Source organism: Triticum dicoccoides, chromosome 3B (genome assembly GCF_002162155.2).
Source record: "Triticum dicoccoides isolate Atlit2015 ecotype Zavitan chromosome 3B, WEW_v2.0, whole genome shotgun sequence".
In the NCBI taxonomy this organism is placed as follows: domain Eukaryota; kingdom Viridiplantae; phylum Streptophyta; class Magnoliopsida; order Poales; family Poaceae; genus Triticum; species Triticum dicoccoides.
In genome coordinates this window covers 393,572,834-393,586,095 of record NC_041385.1, presented here as the reverse complement: position 1 = coordinate 393,586,095, position 13,262 = coordinate 393,572,834, and positions in this window count along the sequence as shown.

Here is a 13,262-nt window from a genome sequence, read left to right as displayed (position 1 = left end):
AATTTAAACATGATGTAACATTCTAATGCATGCACTAGGCATTGTCAGAACTAGGGATGTGACACACTCACATTCATAGACACCTTTCTTTCCATCGGCAACCACTTGGAAATTATGCCTTGCCCAGTCAAATGCATCCAATTTGTTGTAGTGGTGTACGAGATACTTTGTCGGGTTCTTAGGGCACAGTTCTGCTCTGAATGCAGTGCTACGGTAGAGTGTTTCTTTGAAATCTGCAAACACTACCCTTGTATACACTTTTGATAGCTGAACTTCAAACCCAAACTTGGTTGTTTTTTTACCTCTGACTGCATGATCAGAAATGCACTGTTATGAACCAGAGAAATGAAAAATTGTTTGTTTTTGTATTCATATTTTTAGCACTTTTTGATTGACATTTTGTTTACCTCATTTGCTACTGTCTCTGTGTGCTCGACGGCCTTCCTGGTCTGAATGCACTTGTCCACCTGCTGAGCAAACAGATGGAGATCATGCTTCTCTTTGACAAAAAAATTCTTCAGTATGCTGTTTATGCTCTCGCTTCTCTGTGTGGAAGTCATCCGAGCACAGAAAATTTCCTTGTAGTAAGCCGAGATCCACTCATGCCTGTCATCCCACAGCGAATTCAACACTTCGTCGTCCTGCAAGTTGTATCTCTGAATGTGGTCCTTCCATGCTCGTTCAAATTCTGACGGCATTAGTGGGTGGTTCAGCACTGCATTGAGGTCATCCTTGAGTTTCTCGTGCGCCTTATACAGCAAGGCGAGGTGGTCTTTGTACTTCTTCATGATATGCCACCGACACAGCTTATGCAGAGTATGTGGGAGGATAGTTTTTAATACCGCCTTCATCTAAGAACACTGGTTTGCGAAGTCACAAATAGTGTTTTTTTATTAAGTTGTTTGTGTGTGTGTAAGATAGATGGAAGAAATATAAGTGCACCAAAAAAACGTAAGTATGCAGGTGTTGTTTTTTGTACCTGTGAGCATGCAGATTGGCGGCTTGTTGTTCATACACCTCAGAAATGTTTTGAAAACCCACTCGAATGATGGTATTGTTTCATCTCGCACGAGGGCAACAGCAAATATGGTGCTCTGTAGATGATGGTTCACTCCCACGAAGACTCCCAGTGGCATGTGGAATTTGTTAGTTTTATACGTTGTGTCAAATGTAACGCAGTCTCCAAAATCTTCATACGATCCTTTGTAACTTGCGTTGGCCCAAAATACGTTTCTTACACGGTTATCTGCATCAACGTCATAATCATAGAAGAACTCTGGGTTTATCTTCTGCATTTTCTCGAAGAAATCCAGACGTTTCTTGACATCATCTTTGGACTCTTCTCTGGCAAACTTCTGTTTCCTGCATTTTCAAACACAATGCAAACTCATCTCATCAAACAGGGAATAATTACCGACAGAATGCTCAAGTGATATGCTCTGTGACGTGCTTACTTGTTTACCCAGTCGCGGCTAGTATGTCCCATGTACTGCAGACCACCGGACATACGCGACAACGTCGACATCATCCGAGCATGTGTGTGGTTGTCCAGTTGCATGTCTTTCACTAACTGGTCTATCAAAGGATCGTCTTTTTTGTGCAATTGCATGTGCAAAAGCATCCCGGGGCTTTCCAGCATCTTGTGATTGTGGTTGAGTTGAACCATTTCTATCAAAAATTTGACATCCTTCCTCTTTTTGACTCTAATCTTTGCCTTGCAGTCAAACCTTTTTTATGTCTTCTGACGTTTCCGGTGATAATCTGACACAGTCTGCTTGTGCGTCCCTTCTCTTGAGCAGACAATGTAGGCATTTGTCATGTGTTTTACCCTCTTGCGTATGCCAAACCCTGCACATCTTGCATAATTGTTGTAAAAGTCCCATGCCTTGTCGTACGTGGTGAACTTCATTCCAGCAGTAGGTATGAGGTTCAGCGGCATGTTTTTATCTTGCATTAAGTGCAATGCTCTATGATATAATTTATTCTGTTTTGTTTTTTAAATACGAGGAGTGCATACGAGTTTAGTAAAGCATTGCAATGTTCCTAAGTTTTCAGAAGAATCCAATGTATTAGATGCTAGGTCAAACCTCACAAGAAATATCAGTGTGCACTGCAATGTTATCTAAATGGACTGCAACTACTTTTTTCAGAACATAAACTTACATGTGTGTAGGGTCGTTCACCCGATGGTGTTAGCAGCTCGCCGGGTTGTATCGGACATGGCGGGGTTATAGCAGATCTGTGTAGTTGAGGATATCACGACAGCAATAGTGAGGAGGATTTGTACCTGCTGTTGACTTTTGACTAAGGCACTGTTGGTGGTCGCAGTGTCGAAGTTGATGCAGCAAGTCTGCTTGGAGCTCTATTTTTCGGTGCAGCAGGTGGATGCTGAGCTCTGTTTTGGGGTGCAACAGGTGGACGTGGTGGTAATCTAGTGTTGTGACGATGTATCAGTGGATTGGTTTGAAAATTTTGGAGCAGTGGCACATCATCATAGTCATAATCATCATCTTCTGCAACATCGTGTTCAACTGCATCATAATTGTCTGTTTGGACACGCTGTCCAAACGTAGTGAACTCGTGCTTATACTCTGGGTTGAGAACTGTTATTGGCTCATCTTCATCGTCATCATCTTCATCATCCCATTGGTGAGTGCCCTCCCAGACAAATGTGACATCATCATCATCTTTGACTACATCTTCTTCCTGGAAAAAATCTTCTTCCAGAGACTACTGCACCCTGTTTGTTGGTGTGAAGAATCCTCGAGGAATCTCAGGGGTAACCCAGCCAGTATTTCTTTCAGAAGAAGCTTCACTCTTCTGAAAGTTGTTGTTCTCAATGTTGTCAATCATGTGCGGCATTTTGTATCTGCTGAACTTCATTTCCTGCACACAAAATGACCGAGCTGTATTGTTAGGTTAAATGAACTGAATCATGCGAACTGTAATGTGTTTGAAATGGTACTGCCAAAGTATTGCACGTTGACTGCATCGCCCCGCAAGGTGAACTGAAGCAACCGCACTGCATCTTTGTCCGTAATGAACCTATACGAGCGTACTGCATAACTGAGCAAGTGCACTGCATTTTCCCCCACAACAAACCGAAGCAACCACACTGCATAGTTTTTGTAGGCGTACTGGACTGCTTGTACTGCTTTGTCTGGAATAACTAAACTGAGATGGTTGAGGAAGTGTACTGCTTACCTCGTGTTGCAGTGATTTCTTGCGTTTGTAGGAGGAAGTTCCCTTCTCGTCTGTCTGCACAACTTTCACGTTCGCCCGTGCAGTCCACTTGCCCTTCAGAAGTTCATGAGCGGTCTGGACGTTGCTCAAGGTGAACGGAGACAGAGGATTTGCTCTGAAGGTTGTTGCAGACTTATTCCAAGAAGCTACCATGGATGAAGGAACCTTGCGCACAGTCCTCCTTGCTCGAATTGGTTTGATGTCGAGGCAACACCAATCCACATCTGATGAAGTACAACTAATTGCAGGCCCGGAGGAGTTCGGTGGCTGTGCTACCGAGCTGTTGACGTGGAAGAAGGCCGATATGCTGGTCGGGGAGGTGTTGCTCGGTTGCTGCCGCGGAAGAAGGCCGAGAGGCGACAGGCGGCGTCGCTGCTTGGCCGCCGCTAAGGAAGAAGGCTGGGAGGGGAGGAGCGGCGTCGCTGCTGGCCGCCACCACGGAAGAAGGCCGGGAGGGGAGGGGCGGTGGCGCTCCCAGGCCGCCGCCGCGGAAGAAAGCGGGGAGGGGAGGGGCGGCATCGCTCTCAGGCCGCCGCCGCGGAAAAAGGCCGGGAGGGGAGGGGCGGCAGTGCTCCCAGGCCACTGCTGCGGTAGAAGGCCGGGAGGGGAGGGGCAGCGGCGCTCCCAAGCCGCTGCCGCGGTAGAAGGCCGGGAGGGGAGGGGCGACGACGATCTGTTGGGGGTGTGCAGAATAAGGCTGGTGTTATTAGAATAAGACTATTAAGGGTGTTATCATAATAGACCCGCCCTATATATAGTGGGTCTATTCTGATAACACCCCTTAAGAGTCTTATTCTAATAACAGCAGGCTTATTCTGCTAACACTTTGACACTGCACAAAACACCGAAGCGAACCACAGCAAAACAATAAAACTGACAATCCCACCTTCTTCCTCTGCCTGCGCACCCACTCACCCACGACATGTTTCTTCATCCCTTGCCCCGCGCCACCGGACCACCCGCTCTCCCGTGCCGTCGCACCACCCTCCTGCCCGGCGACGACGCCAACCACCGCGGCGCCCTACCCCACCACCACCAGCCCCCTTACCCTACACCACCTTCCTCTCCTTCCCGCCACTGCGTCCTCCCAGCCACCTATGTCCACCGGCCAAGCACCGCCTAGCAACCATCGGATCCGGCGGGATCCGGCTCCACCTCCCCTCATCTTCCCCTCCTCAGGATCTCCGCCGCCGCATGGGTCCCGGTCACCCGCCCCTCCTCACGCCACCGATGCGCCGCCCTCTTCTACCTCCGTCCTCCTCTCCGGATTCATCCGAGCTGGGCCCCAACAACCACCACCCCCGCTCAGATCCATCAGGCGCACGTCGGAGGTGCCGAGCCGCGGCCGGATCCATGGAGTCGACCTCGAATCCCATCGTCATCCCTGCATCAGGGCCGCTGGATTCCGGCAAGATTCGCCGCGTCTTCCACAGGATCCAGACTCTCACACTCCCCCCTCCCCAGGTCGTTGCAGTTCAGTGGCTGCACTCTGCTGCGGCGATGCCTGCATGCACGCGGCTAGCTCTCCACCATCTTCTTCAACCCACGGGTGGTACTGCCACAGTGGGCGTGGGTGCCTAGCCTGCTGCCCCAAATCGGCGGCTCCAGGTGCATCTTCGGCCGTCCAACCTCGCGCCTCGACGGCCTCCTAGAAGCACGGCTGCGTCGGCCACCACCTATTCGCCGCCGCGCGCATCATGCAGTCTGCGGGTGCACACCATGCGGTCCACGGCCCAGTCAAATGTGTAGTGTGGTGCTCTCTTGTGCGTGATGTACAACAGTACTAGGCTTATAGTTCTCAGGTGAGCTGCAGCCCGGTGGCGGGGCATGTGCAGTACTCGACTGAACAGCGCGGTGTCAACCTCCCCTTCCCCATCTCCCGTCGAGGTCCCAGCCGCCCTGGGGCATGCAATGCAGACGGGGATGCCGTGTAGTTCACCGGCAACCAACAGCCTCCTCGACCACTCCTCTGCTCTCCTGTGCGGTTCGCTTGGCACGGGGTTCTTCACTCTGCATTTGGTTCTGGTCGCTCTCTGTGTGCAGTTTGGTGCGCGCGCGCTTGCTGTTCACCCGGGCACGACATGCAGATATCCACCACTCCTCCTCTCTCTGAATCCGTCCACCGGAGGGATCCTCAAGTGGGCACTCCTAATCTTCTCTGTTGCAGGAGCTACACCAGCAAGGGCTTGTGCAGTGCGCAAAAATAGAAAAAACTATTACTGAAGGATGTTTTTTTAATTACTTGAACAAAGGCAGTCCTCCTTGTTGTAATTGTTTTTAATTTTTCCTTTGCTGTTTGTGTAAATTATTCAAACAAAAATGCAGTGCTCTTAGAGAGAAGTTGAAGCCAATATCACAATAACTAAAGTCTTTTGGACCAAAGATGTCCGCTTGAAAGTATCGAGCAATTTGTCAATTTTGCCTCTGTTGTTTGTGTAAATTATTCAAACAAATGCAGTGCTCTTTGAGAGAAGTTGAAGCCCATATCACAAAAAAGTAAAGTCGCTTTGGGTTAAAGATGTTCGCTTGACTGTACCGAGCAATTCTTTTGTCGAACTGGATTTTTTTTATCATGCTATGTACTTTGAGAAAAAATGATGTGGTCCATTTTGTGGTGATTAGTGGTTTACTTTGTAAAAAAAGAGAAAAATAAATTCCATTGAGAAGTTCACTTATTTTCGTAATGCACTTTGTTTCGTTTGTGGCTCTCGAAAACATGCATTGAAGAAAAGAAAAAAATTAAGTGCAGCTCACTTGTTTCCTTGTTGTAGTGATCTTCTATCTCCGAGCGGTTCACTATGTTGCCAAGTGCAAAAACAAATTGGAAGAAAACAAACTTGAAAAGGTTGTTTTTTTAATGCAGCTCACTCTGTTTTTGTGTGCAGTAGAAAGAAAATTTGAAAAGAACAATTGATGCAGTACACTCACCTCGTCCCTGCAGTGCATACTCGTTGATAAAAAAAGTTACAGAGATGATAAAAGAAAAGGAATGTGGCTCACTTTTCGTAGTATTGCGGTTCACCAACGCTCGACATGAAGTGCACTCCACCTCGTTTGGAAAAAATTTACGTCCCATAAAAAAGAATCATGCAGTGCACTTGCCCATCTGATGCAGTGCGGTTTTCAATCCAAAGCAGTGCGTTTTTCCGTCCGATGCAGTTCCTTCGTCGATTTTTGGTTCGCGAAAAACAAAGTGTCTGCATTTCAGCAAAATCAAAACAACTCTTAAACCGTAAGGAACTAGCGGAAGTGTTCTACATGAAAAAGTTGCGCCTCGTTGATATCTTTCCAACGCGTATAATTTGAATCATTTTGACCATCGGTTTGTAAAAAATTCAAGAAAAACGACCGCTGCCACTCATTGTCAGCCACACCATTTTCAAAATTAACTAAAAACTGTAAGGTTTTCAACATATGAAAGTTGCGCCTCATCCGTAGCTTTCCAACGGCGTATCACACGCCTCATTTCAACAAACGGTTCAAAAACTGGAGCAAAAACAGTACCGAAAATTTGAATTTTTTTGAGAAACAGAATTCCGCGATTTAGTAAATTTGAAACTGCTCTCAAACGTAATAAATTAGAGAAAATGATAGATATGAAAAAGATGCGCCTCAATGATATCTTTCCAACAGTGTTTAATTTGCTTCGTTCCGACGACCAGTTTAGAAAAAATCGCGAAAAAACGCTCCCTGCCACTCGTCATGGGCCGCACCATTTTCAAAACTGCTCTTAAACCGTGTGGAATCTCGAAAAGTGTTCAACATGTCGAATTTGCGCCTAATGCATAACTTTTCAACGGTATATTACATGCCTTCTGATAAACGGAAAACTAGAGCGAAAACAGTACCAAAAAAACAACGCGTGCAGTTTTTTCCGACGAGAAGTTCACTCGTGTGAGTACTGCAGCACACTTGGTTCAAAGAATGACGTGCACTTGCATTGAGCGTGCAGTGCGAAAATGTTATCAGAATAATTATTCTGCTAATATTAGCAGAATAGACCGTAATATATATATATATAAGATTACATGATTAACTTGAAGTACAAGACAAGGTAAAAATAGATCAGGTGCTATCCTATGCTTTCTGATATACTTATATGATATTCATAATTTGGTACATATGGTATGAAATTAAAGTATGGTACGGTTTCGGGATATATCAAAACTACTTACTAGGTATGATTCCGCTAGATACCATATTAACAAAAGTTGTCGTGAATTTAAAAAGTGACAATGAATTTTTACAAGTTTATGGCTCAAACTTTTTATATAAAAAATATAAAACTATATATACTTGCAAAAAATATATGCAAGTATATATGCATGCATGGATTCAAGCCTTTTTGGCTAGTCATGCATGCAATTCATGCTTTGCTTTGTTTATGGACGAGCTTAACTCTCTTTTGTGAGAAAAATGAATACATTACAAGAAAAATGGATAAGTTACAAAAAAAATTAACGTGGTTAGCAGGGAATATGGCTCTTGTATAATAAAAAAGACTATGTTATAAGTTTTTTTGGGCCTTTGGTTTGCATATTAACATTTCTATGGGTCTGAGTGAGCAGGCCATAGCTCCTTTTAATGGGCAAGGTATAGGAACATTGACAACAACTTTAGTACCACCTTGTTTGCCGACTTGGTGAAGAGTAGATGTAAGGTCTACATAACAATGTCTCCCGTGTCTCAAAAAATACTCCCTTCATTTCATAATATAGTGCGTTCACGTTTTTTAAGATTTAACTTTGATCATAAATTTAACCAATATTGACGACTGTGGCGGAAGCATGACATATACCTTTGAATTCGTATGTGAAAGAAGTTTTTAAATGTATAATTTTTCAGTAAAATGATTTATGTATTATTGGTCTATGGTCAAAGTTGAATCTCGAAAAGCATGGGCGCACTACATTATGGAATGGAGGCAGTATATAACAATGTCTCTTGGGTGTGAATATTGGACAATGCAAGCAAGACAAGGTTACATGATCAGCTGCTTGTATGGTTATACATTTCCATAAATATAAATATATTTTTGCTAAGGATAATTCAGTTAACCATTCGGTTTTGGTATATACAAAAAAATTCTGTTAGGAAATTGTGCACCATACAAAAAGTCAGAAAGCAGACCAACAATTATTGTTTACTCCGTTTTAAAATGTGCAGAGTTAATAAAATAATTATTGAAATTGCAAAGAAATTGCTACCATACCGAAATCCGTAAACCAAACTAACCGATTTATTTTACTCGGTTTGGTTTTAAATGTGCAGGGTGAATACAATTTACCAAATGTAAACTCACGTATAGAGTATCTTTGAATTTGACTATCCTTGCACGATTGAGAGTTAACTCAGTACCAGTCCATGAAGTTGCATAACTTTACTTTGTGCAATATCCTAGATTCACATATTTTATTTGTTCACTAATATATTTTCGAGAGAAATGTCGGCTTTATTGATTACTTAGAACAAAGTTACAAAGAGTCTCCTGGATACTTTTCGGAGCAGAATGGAAAACAACAAGACTAGGTAAATACTTATAAGTCTTAGCTAAAATATGAGCAGCTACATTAACTTGCCGACGAATATACTTGAACTCCGCAGAGTCAAAGAACAAAAAAAATTGAGGTGTAAAGACTTCAACAGATTAACCATGAATGGTCATCCCCGGATACAGTTGCTTCTACATATAGGACCAATAAGCAGAGACACACTCACGGCATGAAGAAATCACCTTGTACTCTGGTCAACATGGCAACTCGTGAGCTACACGGTTGTAGTATGTGCTAATTTTCCTGACAATGCACGAAGAGAATTTCTCAGGCCATTTTTTGCCTCTTCATAGAGGGACCACCATTTTTTACTAAGAATTTGTTGTGGGGTTTTAAAGATTAATTTTGGATAAACTCTGTATGAAAGTAATGACCTAAATCAAAAGCTATTATTTTCAAAAGTAATTATGTGTGAACAAAGAATATGCATGTACGCTGGACCACTGGAGATGAAAACAATTAAATTGAGGTATGCATGTGCTACAAATTGGAGATGACATATCACATGTTTTGAGCTGATGTCTGATGGCATGTTGTGATGTGGAGGGTTGCATGTTGAGAGAATTAGAGTTAGTGGAGATCAACTATTTGGTGTTAAAAGGCCCGCTGCCCTTTGTGTGCTGCCGGCGCTGCCGTTGGTTCCCTTTCTCTCCGCCGGCCGCTCTGGCGGACGGAGGGAGGGCGGACCTCGGATCTAGCATGAACTGGGTTCGCAGTAGGGTTAGGGTTGAGGGAGACACTTCCGAGGCTATTGCGACGGCGTCGTGTGTGAATAAGTTTCCTCGAGCTCCGTTCACGGTCAGGCGAAGCTCTTGTCTTTGTCTAAGGGCCAATGCGGGTGGAGGATCCTGGGATCTCGTCGAGGCCGCGGGCTATGGGTGTCTGGAGGTCGACCGACACTGGCCGGTTGGGTCCTCGAATGGGAGGTGGTTGTGTGGAGGTGGAGATTCTTCTTCCTCCTCATCGGTATGATTTTTCGTTGATGTTCCTCCTCTTACTTTGTGCTGCTGCTAGAGGGTTGTCCTGCTTTGCCCGGGCAGTTGGCCCGGCCGGGGTGCCGGAACCGGATCTTAGTTCTCTTCCATCTGGAAGGGACAAGTATAACTGTACTCAAATCCACGCATGGCGAAGGCTGGTGCAGGCGTGCTAGATGCATATGTGTGTCCTTGTCTTGTCGGTGTCGTGCGAAGAAAAGGGGAGCAGCATGCGGTGATTATGCCATGGTTGAAGATGACGACCTGCTTGGGTCTGGTTGCAGAATTTTGTATTTTAGGCGTCTTCTCGCAAGGTTCAGGAATGATGACACAGAGCTCCGAAGATCTTCGTGATTTACTAGTTGTTGTAGGGCGCTCTCTGTTTTTCTGGTTCTTTGTGTGTGTGAGGATGTATTTGTACGGCTTGAGAACTTTGTATTATATCGTGATTTGAATGCAAGCATACTTTCTCAAAAAAAGAACCCTTATTTCAGAAAAAATGATTCATTAGGAAGAGACCATTATGATATGAAGATAAATCAAAAAACTATTGTCTTTGTACACTGAATTACAACATGGAAGGCATCTTCAGTCTCACTTTCGCACATTTTGAATGTGTTGTCCAATTTCAATGTGCATCTTCTTTCATTCTCTTTTGCATCCAGTGAGTCTGTGGCCACTCTCCACACGAAGATACAGATTTATGGGGCACGTGTGTTGGAAGTATGCCCTAAAGGCAATAATATTGTATTTGTGTGTTCATAATTTAGAGTTTATATTCTAAGCTATAACTGATATGATCGTGGAATATGCGATTCAGTGAAAAACTCATCTGCATGAGTAGAATGATAAATGGAAAGAAATAAGATTCCTAGTCTCGCCTCTCAGACTAGCTCAAGTGTTGTTGGTGATCATGTTTTTCGGATCTTAAGATATCATTAAGTATATATGTTAGGCATATTTCTCCCTTGGTGGTTTGGTGATTGATGAAAATGCATTTACGGCCTAATCGTGGCACAAGACGATTCGTGCCCCTCGGAGATATAAAGTCAATACGGCTATTTTTCCTATGTTTCTTTTTCAATGGACTTGAGTCATAGAAAAACCGTACTATTAAGAGAGGGTCCGCATCGAAAAGGTTTGGGTGGAATCATTACGTACCCAACTTACATTTGCACCCACCTTACTTCTTGCTTCACCGGAATTCTGAAAGAAATATACCCTAGAGGCAATAATAAACTTGTTATTTTATATTTCCTTATTCATGATAAATGTTTATTATACATGCTAGAATTGTATTAACCGGAAACTTGATACACGTGTGGATACTGAAGGAAATATGCCCTAGAGGCAATAATAAAGTTGTTATTTATATTTGCCTATATCATGATAAATGTTTATTATTCATGCTAGAATTGTATTAACCGGAAACTTAGTACATTTGTGAATACATAGACAAAACAAGTGTCCCTAGTATGCCTCTTCTTGACTAGCTCGTTAATCAAATATGGTTATGTTTCCTGACCATAGACATGTGTTGTCATTTGATGAACAGGATCACATCATTAAAGAATGATGTGATGGACAAGACCCATCGTTAGCTTAGCATAATGATCGATAAGTTTTATCGCTATTGCTTTCTTCATGACTTATACATATTCCTCTAACTATGAGATTATGCAACTCCCGAATACCGAAGGAACACCTTGTGTGCTAGCAAACGCCACAACGTAACTGGGTGATTATAAATATGCTCTACAAGTATCTTCGAAGGTGTTTGTTTGGTTAGCATAGATCGAGAATAGGATTTGTCACTCCGTGTATCGGAGAGGTATCTCTGGGCCCTCTCGGTAATGCTCATCACTATAAGCCTTGCAAGCAATGTGACTAATGAGTTAGTTGCAGGATGAAGCATTACAAAACGAGTAAAGAGACTTGCCGGTAACGAGATTGAACTAGGTATGATGATACCACGATTGAATCTCGGGCAAGTAACATACCGATGACAAAGGGAACAACGTATGTTGTTGTGCTGTTTGATCGATAAAGATCTTCGTAGAATATGTAGGAGCCAATATGAGCATCCATGTTCCGCTATTGGTTATTGACCAGAGATGTGTCTCGGTCATGTCTACATAGTTCTCGAACCCGTAGGGTCCGCACGCTTAACGTTCGATGACGATTTGTATTATGAGTTATGTGTTTTTGATGACCGAAGTTTGTTTGGAGTCCCGGTTGAGATCACAGAAGGAGTCTCAAAATGGTCGAGAGGTAAAGATTGATATATTGGAAGGTGGTATTCGGACACCGGAAGGGTTCTGGAGTGTATCGGGTACAAACCGGAGTACCGGAAGGGTTAGAGAACCCCCGGTGGAAGATATGTGCCATATGGGCCATGGGAGGGAGGCTAACCAGCCCAGAAGGGGCTGGTGTGCCCCCCACAAGGGAGGAGGCCAAATTGGACTAGGGAAAGGGGCGACACCCCCTTTCCTTCTAATCCCTCTCCTTTCCCCTTTCCACCTCCGTAAGAAGGAAAAAAAGAGGGGGGGGGGCGAATCGTACTAGGAGTGGAGTCCTAGTAGGACTCCCCCTCCCTTGGCGCGCCCTTGGTGGCCGGCCTCCTCCTCCCTCCTTTATATACGGGGGCAGGAGGGCACCTCAAAGGCACAACATTGTCTTAGCCGTGTGCGATTCGCCCCCCCTCCACAGTTTACTCCTCCGATAGTATCATCGTAGTGCTTAGGCGAAGCCCTGCGCGGATCACATCACCAACACCGTCATCACACCATCGTGCTGACGAAACTCTCCCTCGACCCTCTGCTAGACCAAGAGTTCGAGGGATGTCATCGATCTGAACTTGTGCTAAACTCGGAGGTGTCGTATGTTTGGTACTAGATCGGTTGGATCGTGAAGACGTTCGACTACATCAACCGCGTTAACCTAAACGCTTCCACTTTCAGTCTACAAGGGTACGTCGACACACTCTCCCCCTCTCATTTCTATGCATCTCCTAGATAGATCTTGCGTGGTCATAGGAATTTTTTTGAAATTGCATGCCACGTTCCCCAACAGTGGCATCCGAGCCAGCTCTATGCGTAGATGATATGCACGAGTAGAACACAAAAAGTTGTGGGCGATAATAGTCATACTGCTTACCACCAATGTCTTACTTTGATTCACCGGTATTGTTGGATGAAGCGGCCCAGACCGACATTACATGACCGCGATCATGATACTGGTTCTACCGCCGTGCTTTGCACACAGGTGGTTGGCGGGTGTCTATTTCTCCAACTTTAGTCGAATCGAGTTTGACTACGGCCGGTCCTTCTTGAAGGTTAAAACAACACACTTGACAAAAAATCACTGTGGTTTTGATGCGTAGGTAAGAACGGTTGTTGCTAGAAGCCCGTAGCAGCCACGTAAAACTTGCAACAACAAAGTAGAGGACGTCTAACTTGTTTTTGTAGGGCTTGTTATGATGTGATATGGTCAA